The following is a 14,398-nucleotide window of genomic DNA, read 5'->3' as shown; positions in this document are numbered from 1 at the left end:
TAAAATGTTTGAGGTCTTATTTACTCATGGAAAGATGCTTGAGAACCAAATTGTTCAACTAGCCAACCCTTTAAAAGATTGTGCTAGTCCATCTCCTTTACCCTCACAAGAAGTTGATTCTAGGAAACCTATGTGTGCTATGACCACTAGGAGTGGTAAGGTCCTTAAAGAGAGTGCTCCTAGGAAGAGTAAGGAGAGTGAAAAGGAGAATGATTCGAGTGAAGAGAATAAGAATGAAGAGCCTAGCAAGATGAGTGAGGATTCCAATGATAAGCCTAAGAAGAAAGAGCGGAAGCAAGATGAGGTTTACAAACCTAGACTTCCTTACCCCCAAAAGCACAATAGGCATAAATTGGATGAGCAATTTTGGAAATTCATCGACATGCTTAAGCAACTTCATCTTACTCTTCCTTTTACCGATGTTGTAGAACAAATGCCAAACTATGCTAAGTTTCTTAAGGAAAATGTTGAGCGGTAAGAGAGATTGCAATTTGGTGAAACCAGTGAATCTAGGGGAGTGCTTTAGTGCCTTTACTCAAAACGACCTACCCCAAAAATTGAAGGATCCAGGAAATTTCTCCGTACCTTGCAAAATCAAAGGAAAATTGTTCCAAAATGCTCTTTGTGATCTTGGTGCTAGTGTTAGTATCATGCCTTATTCCGTTTTTAAGAAACTTAAGCTAGGTGAACTCCTTCCATCCAATATGACCCTTCAATTGGCCGATCGGTCTATTAAGTTTCCTAAGGGGAGAGTTGAGGATGTTCCTCTCAAGATAGGAGAGTTCACCATTCCCGTTGATTTCATTGTGCTTGAGATTGCGGAAGATGACCATATCCCTATCATCTTAGGAAGACCTTTCTTAGCCACCTCGGGAGCCTTGATAGATGTTAAGAGAGGTCGTATCACCTTGAGAATTGGTAAGAATGAGGAAAGTTTTGATTTGAAACCAACACATGAGTCTTTGTCACTTGTAAAAGGAATTATGTGTGTTAATTCCCCTCGCCCTATTGATGATGTATGCACTATTGATTCTTCACATACCGATTTTCTTGAGAATTATGATGATGTGCTTTTGAGTTGTGATTGCAAGAAGGTTAGTGAAGATAAAGTGATGACTCCCAAGCTTATAGACGAGGAGGAAGTTGATATTCCTCATTGGTTTGAACTCCATCCTCAAGATGAAGGTGATCTTTCTATGAGTTTAGATGGTGAAGGACCATTTACAAAGAAAAACAAGGCAAAGAAAAGAGCACGAGCTTCTAAGAAAAAGAGAAAGAGAAAGAAGTTGAGGAAAGAAAAGCTTGCATTTGAAAGTTCTTTGTATGAAAGCTCATCAAGTAACAACGAGAAGTTGCTAGAAGTTGAAGAGGAATTTGCTCTTTCTACTACCTTGAAGAAGGTGATGTTCTTTGACCCTCCATGATTTGGAGGAAGGGTCGAGCTTAGGACCTTAAGCAAGCGCTTCCCGGGAGGCAACCCGGAGATTCTAACTCTTCTTTTTTATTTTTGAGTTTTCTTGTTTTTGTTTCGTTCATTACCTTTTCTTTTCTTTCACTTTTCTACTTGTTTGGATTTTTAGGATGAATTTTGCGAGATTGGATTTCTTCGAGAATGCATGGTGAATGGAAGGTGTTTGCGGCACTTACATAAATGTTTTCGATTCCGATCAAAATTTGAGGTAAAAAGGGTAAGAATTTTAGAGAGGTAAGATAGGAAATACATGTTTTGAAAGTTGGAGGAAATTGATACTTAGTGAATTTTTGTGGTGAGCACATGAATTTTCAACTTTGAGGGCTTTGAAAATGATTTTAGCTACTGCCTATGTTGCTCCTCATCACCATCATGATTCATGTGCGCACCAAAATAGGCAGTAAGTATCGAATTGATGAGAAAAAGGAAGAAGTGGGCACGCACAGGGGTGTGCGGTCGCACATGAGGCTTGTGCGGGCGCACAGCCTGCGTGTGCGGGCGCACACCAGCTTTGTGCGGCCGCACATGGCTGGACGGGCTTATAATCTTCTTCCTCCTCTTTCCTCCCTTCATTTCATCACTCCCCTTCATCTTCAACCTCACGACCCCCCCCCCCTTCAAACCCTCCTCTTGTGCACACCATTTCCTCCCTCATTCACCATCAAAAAATCCTTCAAATCCCCTTTTTGCTTAGTTTAGTTTCCTTTTATTTGTTGTTTTCTTTTCTTTGTTTTGAAGTTACTAACCATTTTCTTTGTTTATAGTTTCTTTTATTTTCCTTTTCTTACTTGGTTTCTTGAAGAAGCTTTTGGATATGGAATGCAACGAGGTGGTTTCTACTTGCTTCATTAATTTTTGCTAAGCTTGGAGCCGGTGAGATCTTTCTTATTTTTCTCTTTATTTTTCTTGGTTGCATAGAATAGGATTAGTTTAGGGGAAGTTTAATGGTTCGAGGATGGATGCTTGTTAACACGTAATGTGTTTGGGATCGATGACGATGATGTCGATCGATCACTTGTTTGTCGATTGGGATTCTTATGTGTTTAACTTGCCTTCTAGTCCATTTCATATTATTTCTCCTATTTTCCTTTTCTATGTTCCATTACTTTGCTTTTATTTTCTTTTATTTTCCCTTTCTTTTATTTTCTTTCATTTTTCTTTGTGGTATGATTTTGAGGCCTTATTTTTCACTTTTCTTTTGAATTGGACCTTGTACATTGGACTTTGTCTTTTGCATGATTTTCTTCCTAGGTTGTAAAGGTATGCACGGTTTGAGACTATGTTCGGTTGACTCTAGGATAGGTGTATGCTAGGGTAGTTGGTTTGAACTAGGGGGATCATGAAGCCGGATTCTACTTGTTTGTGGTACGTTGGTAGTTGCTTCCTATAGTTGATTTGACACCATTAGTGAATTTTTGCCACATCCTTGTGAGGTTACTTGTTTTTCTAGCCTTCAACATTCTTTGAATGAGCGGCGTGGATCCTTGACTATGCAAACCTAATCTAATAAAGCTTGATGTATGATTCTCAAACACGAGACCGAACTATCTAGGGAGGACAACGGCACATTTTTCGGGGTGGTATTTTTCATTTTTGTTATATTTTGTTATTTTCTTTATTTTTGGGTTTACATTTGCCTTCTTGCAACCATTTGAGCCTTATACCTTCTTTTCAAGCCACATCTTTAGATCTTTGGCCTTTTGTTTCATTTTTCTTTCTTTTCTTGGTTTTTGTGAAGCAATTGATCTTACTTGATGGAGTTTGTGGTGAGAAGTTGAAATGTTTGGTTCTTATGAAAGCAAGATTGTGTTATGATTTCTTTGTGAATAATGGCAAATGAGTATGAGTAAAAGTCGTCCTATATTATAAAAGGCATGGACAAATAAGTGCAAAATCGAAAAAGCCGCCCAAAGTAGAAGGAGGCAAGGACAAGGCATTATTGAAAAAAAAAAGTGAAAAATGAAAAAATACAAAAATATTTTGATGTGAGTTTTCTCCCTTTTTGAGCATTGAGGACAATGCTCCATTTAAGCTTGGGGGGAAGCGTTCTCACGCTTTTTGTGTATATGTTTGTGGTCTATAGCTTTGAATAAGCTTGGGGGTGTGAGTATTTTTGTTTGGATTGGTGATTACTTGATTGTGTTTCTAAAGAAAAGTCCCGTTCTTTGCTTCACTTTAAGGAAAACCACCAATTTTCAAATTTTTAGCCTACCTTCACCCTTATTGCCTTACGTTACAACCTTGGGGAAAGACCTTTCGACCTAGATAGTTGAGTCACTATTCGGGGGAGGGCATCATGGGTCATTGCCTAAGGAAAGGGGTTGCATAGTTGTAGACACCTAAAAATGTCTCCCCAAAACCAAACCCGATGATGAACAACCTTTCACCGCCATTATTGGTCGGGTTGAGTATTTAATCTTTGGAGTGCTTAAATCCATGTTCAATCTCAATACATTTCATAAACCAACCCAATTCCTAACCCATTTCACCATACCATAACTTATTTTCCTCATTTCGTGCCTTTAAACCCAAAATAATTCATTTCGTGTCCATTAAAATCATTCATTTCGTGTCCTTTTTATAAAAACGTTTAGACCAGTTTATTTTCATCCATAATCTGGGTCCAATGATTAAATATTTGGATAGGGCTTTAAAAGAGCTTTCCAACGATGTATTATAAGCCCAAATCCGAGTTATAACGAATAAGTTATGGCCAAAATACTAAACTGGACCTAAACCGAACCTAAGCCCACCTTACCTACGACCCAATGATCATGTGGAGGGTCCAAAGGATTTAATCTCACTCCTAATCTAATTAGGATTAATTGGAAGCATCTATAAGTTTCTAAAAGATCTTAATTATCCTTTTTGAAAAGATAAGATTAAAGAGTTTGAAATAGAATAAAACTCCTTTAGTAATTTAATTTGAATTGAAAGACGTTCAAAGATTGACAGATATTATTTTCGTCCCTCACTGTTTTTATCTGATTCTTAGATGGTTGGATAGCTCTTGAAATTATCTTTCCAATGATATATTATAATATTAATTCCGAGCTATAACGAAAAAGATATAAAAGAAATACGAAACTCTATCCAAAACTGACACCGTCCCACTATTTCGGTTATATCTTTTATTCTACAAATTATTTTAATCTTATTCTAATTGGGTTAGAAAGTAGACTTCAATAGCTTTCCATGGATATCTTATTCATCTTATTCCGATTTCTGGATCAAAAGATATAATAAAAACAAAAACCGCTAAAACTGCTGTCTATCGCAAGAGTTTTATCCGATTCGAATTCTTATCTTTTCTTGATTCGACCCCTCTTTTTTCCCTATAAATAGAGGTCATATCTCCCCCTTTTCAATCATCAACAAGCTTGATCACCTAATCCTTCTCTCTTTCTCTCTCCCTACACCAAAAATCATTCTCTTGCTCTAGCCTAAATTCTAGCCACCCTATTTTCTCATTTTATATCCCTTAAGCACTTTAAGGAGTCCATACAATACCCGAAGTTCTATACTTAAACCAAGGCGTGAAAGGTAGAATTAACTGAGGGTTTGGACCAAATCAACTCTACCTTTTATTTAATTTAATTTCCATTTGATTTAATTTTATTGAAGTTACTAACAGTTTATTCATGATGTAGCAATTCAAGGAAACGTGGAAAGTGAGTAATTAATCACTTAATTAATCTTGTTATTATTTCTTGTTGCTATTATCATGATTAGGATTATTTTATTTGATTTGGACTAACGCTATTATTGTTGAATTGCTTCCAATATTAATGTTTGTTCTATTATTATTTATTGATCACCATATTGCATGTTTAAAGGGAATATGTAATTGAAAATAACGACTAATAAGATAATTTGGACGACCGGTTTAGGTTCCTTTTTAATCTTGTTGTTTAATCAAGTGATCACTAATAATTAGAATTATGTGTTGCATTAATATTAAACCAATTTAGCATAATAATAGTTGGGAGCAAATTGAATATTTTGTTTGTATGCCTTTGAGATCACAGGAATGCTTTTCACAATAAGAATCGAGTAGAGGCCAATACGGGCGAATGTGACTCCATGACTCACTTCGTACCATCATCCCCGATCCTCCTTTCGTGGTTCCGAACCATATGGAGTTAGTAATCTCATGGATTATGAATGGGATGTAACCTTCACGGGTCAATCGTTGTTGCCTATCGTTGTCCCTTAATCGTGGTTGCCTTTTATGATCCGTGAACGGTTTACAAGTTCCTTAAAAACTTGTTGGCGGCTCCCTACTTTATTTGTCCCTAATCGTTGTCCCTAATCGTTATGTCAATTCCCACTTCCTATGAGTGCCAAGCATATTCACCACTATGCTTTTACGTAGGCGCGCTTCGAACGACGCCTACAATAGTCAAGATTGTCGAGTAGCCTAAAAATATTTCTTTTTCTGGTTCCTTCGGGGAATCATTGGGATACTCACTAAGTAGGGAGAACGCGGTAAGATTGTTTGGGATGAACGTGGATTGTGATGACTAGTTCCTATGCCTAGCATACCCTATGTTTCAATCAACCTTGGATATCTTGAAACGTGCATACCTTAACTACTTGAGAAAGATTGTCATTCATTTGCATTATAGTCTTCATGTTGGTTCATTTCGCAAAGGTTTGTTTTTATTTCATTTTCTTTCTTTTTTTTTATGGTTTGCCTCATGGATGTTTGGTGGAGAGTTATGGGTCAAACTCTTAGGACACCCTTACAAGACCTCACTCGTCCTCATAGGCGACTTTGGGGTTTAAATGGCTTGTTGTAGCTAAAAACAACCGTGATTCCTACGAGAGTGAATTTTAGTGTATATTCTTATCTAGAGTCTTTCTTTTTCGTTTTCAATAAAATTTTCATCCTTTATCTTTCTTGCTTGGTTTTTGCTCGAGGACGAGAAAAAGTTCAGCTTGGGGGAATTTGATGAGTGACATTTATGGCACTCATTTGGTCCCTTTTTGGATGAATTCTATTTCATTTTATCTCTCTTTTCTTTAGTTCTCCTTAGTTTTATTCTTGTTTTCTTCATTTTATGCTTTTGTAGATAGTTTCTCTATTTTATGCATTTTTCTAGTTTACTTGCCATTTTTCCCTTTTACTTGCTTTTTATCCTTTGATTGTAGGTTGTGATTGATTGTCCAAGGATTCCCGAGCTTCCTCTCCATAGTTTTCCATTGATTTTCATGCCTAAAGCTTGTGCAAGAAGTTTCAAGTCAAAGGGAGGTTCAAGGAGCATGCTTCAAGGTCTTGTTTATGCCTTCCTCATGGCTTCTATCCTTCAAGAAATTCAAGGAAGTTCCTGCCTACCTTGTCCTCCATCACCATCATCTAGGATGTGTGCACCGCGTGAGCTAGGACAAAGAAGAAGAGAAGGAAGCAGCAGAGTTGTGCGGGCGCACTAGAGGAGTGTGCGGCCGCACATCTGTCGTGTGCGGCTGCACACCAGGTGCGTGCGGGCGCACCTGTCTGGGTGTGCTCCCGTGCGCACCATTCTCTCTCCTTTGAGCGCCCGCACCGACGTGGGTCTATTTTTGGACGTCTTTCCCAACTTCCTCTTGGGATTGTTAGTTATTTCTTTTCATTTATAGAGAGAAGATTAGATCTTCATGGGGGAGAATTAGATTAGATTAGATTTTAGAGAGAGAAAACACTAGTTCTTAGCATTTTTAGAGAGATAAAGTGTGGGTTTGATGATTGATGATTGAAGATTGCTTCATTTGATTTGATTTCTATCAAGTTTGTAAGAATTCTTTACTCTTTAATGCAATTCAATGCTTGATTTCATTAGTATTGTTGTTTGATTTGGTTAATTGATAGTTTGATTGATTTTGATTGAATTTGTTGGTTTCGATTTGATTTCAATTGATGAATTTGGGAATGATGATTAGTTTAGCTTTGATTTTGATGTTCTTAATGGATTGTGAGTAGTTTATTTGCTAGGGTAGTGGTGAAGCATGTATTGATGATGAATTGAGATTAATTTGGGGGAAATTGATTGAGTTGATAATGTGATTAAATTGGTTGATTGATTTTGTGCATGTGTGTGCTTGATTAGGCTTGATCACCCTTGTTATTCACACTAGATTACATTGTGAGTTCACATTGATACGGACCATTGATTTGTGGCTTACATTTACTCGATTGAGATATCTTGTGATGTTTCCTAGCTAGTGTTTGATGTAGTTGACGCTAATTAGACCTCTAGGAGAATAGCTTGATGTACTCTCTTGGTTGCAATTTCGGTTTACCCTCACATTGCTTGACTTGATTTGTTAATTCCCCAAGTTGATTGAACTTCATCGTTGATGCATGTGGATCCATTCCCCTAGTGCCTTAGCATTCAATTAGAACTAGCCTTTTGCATTGCCTAGCTTAGCTCTAGTTTCTACCATAAACCCCTACTAGATTTTGGAATAGCTTAACTTAGGCATCGTGCATTCGACCTCCATTCCTTTGGGTTCGACCTTGACTTACCACTACACTTCATAGGGGTTAGTTGAGTTACAAATTTTGTTTGATTGGGTGGGGTGGTAGCCCAACGACCTACCGTTCTCCTTCCCATCAGTGTCTACAGGCCCTCTTCTAGATCATTGGGCCGGATGTAAACATCAAGCCGGGCCCAATTTAGTATTTTCGCCATAACTTCCTCATTATTCATCAGAATTGGGCTTTAATATATCGTTGGAAAGCTTTTTGCAAGCCCCATGTAACTACACTATTATTGGACCCTTGTCATGGACCAAACTAAACTGGATTGGCTATTTTCATAAAAATAGAGTTGTTTTCGAAAACAGAAAGAAAGAATTTTAATAAAAAACTAACCGCAACACTTGACTTTTCACCCTTTCACTTCATTCGATTATGGTTCGACGCAAAAGGTATTCATCACTGGGTTTGGTTTTGGGGAGACACAATTGGGGGTCTACAGTAATATATTGCACGCTCGACTTTTTCTACTTCTTGTGCTAACATGGCTCCCGAGGTCGAGCCTGTGACAGTGATGTATAGCCTAAGAGGTAGTTTGAGTACTAGTGGTGCTAAAACTGGTGGACTATTGAAATAATCTTTGATTTTCTCAATTTTTTCAATATTGGCTCACAAGTCATTGTCAACTTGTTGATAAATCGACTAATGTACTGTAGTTTGCCAAGAAACCCCCTAATTTCTTTTTCTGTATGAGGGGGAGGCATATCAACAATTTCCTATATTTTAGAGGGATTGATCTCAATACCACGTGTGCTTACTACGTATCCGAGTAACTTGCCAGAAGTTACTCCGAAGGTGCATTTTTGTGGATTTAATCGCATTATATATTCTTTTATGCGAGTTAAGAATTTGCATAAAATATATGTCTCATTCTATCTTAGGACTTTACAATCATATCATCCACATTCACTTCTATTTCTTTAAGCATCATATCATGCAAGAGAGTCGTAGCCATTCTTTGGTACGTAGCTCCTGCATTTTTTAGACCGAATGACATGACTGTATAGCAATATGTTCCCCAAGGGGTGATAAAGCATGTCTTTTCTTTGTCTTCTTTTGCCATTAGAATTTTGTTGTAACTAGTGTATCCATCCATAAAGGATAACATCACATGTTCTGCTGTGTTATCTACCAATATGTCAATATGAGGTAGAGGAAAACCGTCTTTAGGGCTAGCCTTGTTGAGGTCCCTAAAGTCAACACACATGCGAACTCGTCCATCCTATTTAGGGACAGGGACGATGTTTGTTACCTGATGAGTGTCATTTGTGGCAGTCATTTGGTCCTTTTTGGGGTGAATTTCATTCTCTTTTATAGCTCTTTTTACTCATTTTCCTTAGTTTTGCTCTTTATATCTTTAGTTTGCATTTCTTTAGTTGATTTTCTATTTTCATGAATTTCTTGGTTTTTTTTTTGCTATTTTTCCTTTTACTTGCTTTTTTTCTTTCATTCTCATATAAGGATCATTATCTAAGGATTTTCGAGTTTCCTTATCTAGTTTTGCATTGATTAGGATGCCTAGTGCCTTCCATTTCTTTTAGATCGTGCATTCAAGCCGTGGGGGCACCATTCTTGGTGTTAAACCCACCATGGAGGTCTCTTGGAATCTTCCATGTTCCGTGTTCATCAAGCACACCAAGTGGAGCACACGAGGAACATCAACATGAGAGTGAAGGTGCTGCCCTGTTCCCAGGCGCGGGCTCGCGCGACACTTGCGCAGCCACGCACCTTGAGGTCCCTGTTTCGTACCCTCCTTTGGGCAGTCGCGCATTCCCTTGGAGATGGTCGCGCCTGTACGGGTCTTCTTTGGACGATCTAAGTTACTTCTCTTGGTTAGTTTTAAAACTAAATATAGATTTTTCTTCTATTTTTTGAGAGAGAAGTTTTAGAATTAGAATTTGGTTTGATTTTCTTAGAGAGAGAAACTCTAGTTTTTAGTTTTGTAGAGAGAGAAAGTTGAAGATTGATGGTTGATGATTGATGATTGATGAATGTTGCAATTGGTTTGATTTCAAGTACATTTCCTTTTATTTGATCAAGTTTATAAGAATCTTCTTTATTTTAATTCAATCTTTCACTTTTGATTTCATTAATTTTGTTTATTGTTCAAATTACTTAAATGGTTTGATTGAATTGGTTTGATTAAAATGATGATGATGAATTTGATGGATTGTTTAGTTTTGTTCTTGATTTCTTTAATGGATTGTGAGTAGTTTGCTTGCTAGGGATGTGGTGAAGCATGTATAAGTGATGGATCATAACTAATTGAGAGATTTTGATTGATTTAGTATTGTAATTAGATTGGTTGATTGATTTTTTGCATGTGTATGGATTGCAAGGAGTGATCAACCTTGTTCTTCATGCTAGATTGCATTGTGTGCTCACATTGATACGGTCCATTGATTTGTGGCTCGCATTTGTCGATTAAGTTTATTTAGTGATGTTCCTAGTCAGAGTCTCTCGTAGTTGGCGCTAGTTAGACCTCTAGGAGATAGATATTTAAGCTCTTTTGATTGCAATATCTATCTTCCCTCGCATTGCTTGAATCAATCGATTTCCAACCCGATTAGTGTGTGTGTTCATTGCATATGCATATGGATCCTAATCCCTAGTGCCTAGATATATTGATTCTCTTTACTTGTTTGGTTGAATTAGTTACCCTACACTACTCCATAACCTTTGAAATAGCTTGACTTTAGCAATAGCAATCATCTCCCATTCCTAGTGGTTCGACCCTTGACCTACCTCTACACTTGTATTTAGGTTTGTTAAGTGATATAAATTTTGTTTGATCGGAGAGATTTTAGTTTCAACAACCTAAGATCCACCCTCTTTCACTACCTATTCTAGATAATTACATACGCGAATGAAGCCTGCGTCTAATTGCTTTTGTGCTTCTTCTTTTATTTTCAAAGCGACATCAGGCTTCATTCGTCGAAGTTTTTGTTTAACTGGTTTAGAAGTAGGATTCAAAGGAATGGTATTGTAGACACCCATTTGTGTCTTCCCAAAACCAAACCCAATGATGAATAACTTTCATGTCGAATGATAATCGAATGAGGTGAAAGTGTGAAAAGTCAAGTGTTGCGGTTAGTTTTTATTAAAAAGGAAAAATTAGAAAAAATAATCCCAACTTTGTCTAATTTAGGTAGAATAATCCCAACTTTCGTTAATACTGGAATAATCCGAACTTTGGGGGGTCTTCTTTTTCTTTAATCCCAAACCGGTCAACAAAAGTCAATGACCTGTTGTAACAGGTTATGTGCCACGTGTCAAGTTACAATTGGTCTAAAAAAAGAAAAATAAAAAAAATAAATTAAAAAAAATAACAAAAAACCCTTAATTCCCCTACCTGACAACCGTAACCCCCACCCCCACCCCCACCACAACCTGCCACCGCCGGCCACACAACCTCCTCCCTCCCCTGCCCCAACTGTGCGCCGCTTTCCCCCCTAACGCCCTGTGCCGGAGTTCCGACCCACTTCCACCCACAATTCCCTAATTTTCCAGCCGAAACTCCCTTTGAAACCACCTTGCCCACTCCCGAAAACCCCAACAGCCTATTTCTCACCGTCGAAAGCCCTAGCGGCTTGGGTTTTCGATGGTGGGGGAAGGGATTTTTGGTGGTTTTCGAGAGTGGACAAGGTGGTTAGAGGGGTTTCGAGTGGGGCTGCTGGTTTAGATGGATTTTTCGATCGTGGGGGAAGGGGTTTTTGGGGTTTTCGGGAGTGGGGCTAGTGGTGGCATGGGAGTTTCGGGGAGGGGATGGTGGTTTGGTCGGAGCGGCGACCCTAGAGGCTGGGCTGGTGCTTGGTGGTGGGGGAGAGACGACCGGCGACGAGGGAGATGGTTAGGCTGGCGGGTTGCCGGACGTTTAGGGTTGTTGGGGTTTTGGGTGGGTGGTTTTTTCTTTTTGAATTTTGGTTATTTTTTGTTTTTTTATATATATTTTTTAACCAATTAATAATTGACACGTGTCACTTTAACAAAAAAAAAAAAAGAAAAAACCCATTCAACCGGTAACCGGTATTTGGGATTGAAGAAAAAGAAGACCCCCCAAAGTTCGGATTATTCCAGTATTAACGAAAGTTGGGATTATTCTACCTAAATTAGACAAAGTTGGGATTATTTTTTCTAATTTTTCCTATTAAAAATCCTTCTTTCTGTTTTCGAAAACCCACTCTATTTTATAAACACATCCATTCCACTTTAGTTAGGTCCATGATAAAGGTCCAATAATAGTGTAGTTGGATGGGGCTTGAAAAGACCTTTCCAACGATATATTATAAGCCCAATTCCGATGAATAATGAGGAAGTTATGGCCAAAATACTAAACTGGGCCCAAACCGGATTTTACCTACGACCAAATGATCATGAGGAGGGTCCAAGGGTTTAATCCTATTCCTAATCTAATTAGGATTGATTAGAATCTTTTATAAGTTTCTGAAAGATCTTAATTATCCTTTTTTGAAAAGATAAGATTTAAGGAATTTGATTTAAATAAAAACTTTCCTTTTTAAAAACTTTCCTTTTTAAAGTCCTAATTCTATTCGAATTTAAAGATGTTCAAAGATAGTCAGATATCATTTTTATGCCTCATGTTTTTTATCCATATTTTATATGCTTGGATAAATCTGGAAATTATCTTTCCAATGATATATTATAATATTAATTCCGAGCTATAACGAAAAAGATATGAAAAGAATACAAAACTCTATCCAAAACTGATACCCTTCCACTATTTCGGCCATATCTTTTTATCTACAAAAGATTTTATTCTGATTCTAATTTCATTAGACAGTACATTTCAAGAGCTTTCCAACGACATATTATATGACTTATTTGGACTTCTGGATCAAAAGATATGATAAAAACAAAATCCGCAAAAAACTGTCTTGTCGCGAAATGACAAGCCTTGTCGCGAAACGACAAGCCTTGTCGCCTGGCGACAGGTCGAGTTTCTGGCGACAGGTCTAGTTTTTCTGGCGACAGATTGGAGTTATATTCCTTATCAAATCCTATGATTTTCCGGACTATTTTCCTATAAATAGGGTCCTCGGCCATCTGTTTTTATTCATCAACTTTCATCAACTCTCATTAAGAATCACCCAATTCTCTCTATTCTCTCTTGAGCAATATATGCTTTCTTTCTCTCTCTTTCTAAACCACCCTTTTTACAAACACAATTCCGCATACACAAGATTTAGAATCATCTAGCCAAGTTCGAAGTTGCCTTCGTCCTAGACGTGAAAGGTTGATAGTTTTTGAGGGTTTGGTCCCAAATCCAGTCTAAACTTTTTAACTCTTTCTTATTTGATTCTAGTTTGATTCTTTATTATTTTTATTGAAGTTTACTAACTTGTGTAGTTTTTTTATTAGAAAGAGGTACGAGGCTTCAAAGTAAGTAGATTAGCTTACTCCCTATTTTATTCGCAATGTAGAAAGCATGTTTAGATTTGATTAATTCCTAGTATCATGTTAGGATGTTATTTAATGCTTTCTAGTATCATGTTTAGGATGTCTTTACTCTTTTCTAATATCATGTTAGCATGTTAGTACCATGTTAGGTTTAAAGCTTTGATCTTTAATGATTAGTGACATGCTAGGGTTTGTTATCAATATTGTTAGTATCATGCATAGGATCTTGCTATTATTATTAAGCTTTATTATACCTTATCATGATTATGATTATACTATGATTATGATCGATATTCTTATTATTATGTTGCTTGATATTTTATTTTATTGTTATTGCTTGATCCCGCCTTTTATGCTTGTTAAAGGGAATTTGTACTTGAAATCACGCTTAATAAGATAATTAATAATTTGGTTTAGGCTAACATGATTTTAACTCAAGTGATTGCCAATAATAGTTTTGTTTGTGCATTAATATTCAACCGACATAGTAAAACAGGTTTAGGATTAATATAATGTTTGCATGTTAGTCAAGAAGCGCACATGAATACGAGTAGAACAAAGTAGAGGCCTATTTTATAGGGCGGATCCTTTCTTTTGTAGATTGGATTCGTACCCTCATCCTCGAACCCTATTTGGTTCAAGACCTTATGGAGTTGACGATCTCCTGGATCGTTTTGGGTTTACAAGTTCCTAAAACTTGTTGGCGACTCTTTTGCTCTCTTTTCTTTTCCTTTGAAACGCCACCATACTTTAGTGTATGATCACAGTGGGGTTCAAGCTTGGGGTTATAGTGCATGAAATATTCCCTACAGGTATGTTCCGCAATTTCCCTATCTATTCCAAGACTGTCCTTGTATGATTAAGCGAACACATCTTCGAATTTTTTTAGCGTCGATATGAGGATCAATCGCTCTTCCGGATTTAAGTTAAGCGAATTTTGACTTCCCTTTTGTTTTCGTTAGTTCCTATATTGATTATTTCAGTTTCTTCAA

Source organism: Chenopodium album, chromosome 22, assembly GCF_948465745.1.
Source record: "Chenopodium album chromosome 22, dcCheAlbu1.1, whole genome shotgun sequence".
NCBI classification, from domain to species: domain Eukaryota; kingdom Viridiplantae; phylum Streptophyta; class Magnoliopsida; order Caryophyllales; family Amaranthaceae; genus Chenopodium; species Chenopodium album.
This window is presented reverse-complemented; position numbering follows the sequence as displayed.